Raw genomic sequence first — 2175 nt, 5'->3', positions numbered from 1 at the left:
TCACTTAATTGTTATTTTGCATTGCTTCTTTTATCATTACCGCATCACCGATCCGACGCGACCATCTCCTCCTGCCGAACTTTTTTTTATACTACACATATTCGCGACGAGCTAGTCCGAGTATAAAAATCAGGTAGTTACACGTTATTGAAAACTTGGTTATGAATAAGGTTTTTATCGATTGTTACTGTATAAAATAATATCAACAAAATTACCTTTTTAAAAAAAAGGAAAAAGAGGCGCCAAGTGTGTCAGCCTCACAAAATAAAATGAAATCTTTTTAAATTGCGCCAATTATGAAAGGAATATATTTTCTTGACACATATATAACATACTTTATTTCAAAAAGTAAAAGTACAAAAAACTTGGCGCTGCTAGACCTCAAAATATACAATAATAAGATGGTTATTAAATAATTCTGAATATGAAAAATAATAAGAAATTAATAGAAAAATAAATAAGGACTCGTTATATAAAAATAAACAATATGAAGAGTCAAGGGCGATATAAAAAAAAAATAATAAGGTCTCTCTCTCTCTCTCTCTAGCAGCGCCAAGTTTTTTGTACTATTACTTTTTGAAATAAAGTATGTGACATATGTGTGTCAAGAAAATATATTCCTTTCATAATTAGCGCAATTTAAAAAGATTTTATTTTATTTTGTGAGGCTAACACACTTGGCGCCTTTTTTTCCTTTTTTTTAAAAAGGTAATTTTGTTGAGATATCACGCATTTTTTGTAATGTTAAATATTTCTTATAAATCTGTATATAAAATATTTAAAAAAAAAACATCATAATAAAATATAATAATAGAGCTCTAATATAATAATAGAGCTCACTGTGCGTGCCTTTGGCCTTAAAATAAAAGGAAACAATATTTAAATATTAAATCTTATAAGACCGTGAGAAACACAACCAATAAAATGCCTTTAACGATCGAACTGTATCTTAGGTACTAATTATAATTCCGTGAGAATTTATATAAAACTAGCATCAAAACTCTCCTCTCCTTCTATGTTGATTAGCGAAGTTAGAAATTGCACACCTGTAGCTTTAGCAATTCTTTTCAGATCAGCTTTTTTGCAACGAGGAGTCTAGACATGCGATTTTCGCGTTCGTTATCCTCTTCGGCATTGCTTGACAGGCGACAGTACAGTTCAAAGCATAGCCTCGAACACTTTTTCCGTGAACTTTCAAGACATTGACTGCTTTATAACAGGATACAAAAATCCTCCTTTGCTATCGTTGATTTTTATCTATCTAATGTCATTACGTTGACAGCTAATTGATATAAAATAAAATATGCTAGCAAGCGCCGTCTGCCGTTTAAAACGTGAAACGGACAACATTTTTTCGACAAAACGCCGTCTGTGTTTCAAACGTGAAACGGACAACATTTCCGATGTTAAAATTTCTAACATTTCATCTTCACATCGAGATATCTTCTTTCGTAGGGTACGTAGACAATAAAAACATATTTATAATATAATTTAAACAATAAAACTAAATTAAGAATATTTAAAAATTGATAAATTCAGCCATTTATTGTGTGATCCGGTAATCTCGAGTACACGGAACTCATCGACTCGCGTAAAGATACACGTGCGGTCTCACGCTTCGCTTTCACTTGGCGCGAAACACTACCGTGTCTCTTGATACGTTTTTTTCAAATACCTAGAATAAAGAATATATACAGAACAAATTAATTTTTGTGTATAACTGAAAGACGAAAATATTATTATTTTAAATAAATAAATAAAGGTATAATATTAGTTAGAATAGTTATATTATATTATATTTTGTGCATTGATTGTAATTTGTTCCTCTGTTATAATATTGTTACGCCCGCGCGTCCGTTCAGCGGGTCTCACTCCCGCGCCACCGAAATAAACAACGCGGAAGTGAACGATAACCAGATATTTATTGAGCACAAGATACAGATGAAACACAGAACTGTGCTGATCGTAATAGAAGCCGAGAAAGAGAAACATGTCCGAACGCTTCGACAGCTTCTCTGCAAATCTGTTAAGCAGCCACGCGCTCGTCGCCAGGCAATGCGCTCTTCTTCCTTCCGAGACGGCGTATTCCGGCGTATAGCGGGTGACGATTCGGACATAACAATATAATTGATTATAACGAAAAAAAACGATCTGAATGGAGTAGGAATTAGATTT

This window comes from Cyphomyrmex costatus, unplaced genomic scaffold (genome assembly GCF_001594065.2).
Source record: "Cyphomyrmex costatus isolate MS0001 unplaced genomic scaffold, Ccosl1.0 scaffold1466, whole genome shotgun sequence".
In the NCBI taxonomy this organism is placed as follows: Eukaryota; Metazoa; Arthropoda; class Insecta; order Hymenoptera; family Formicidae; genus Cyphomyrmex; species Cyphomyrmex costatus.
The sequence above is the reverse complement of the archived record's forward strand: the minus strand, read 5'-3'. Positions refer to the sequence as shown.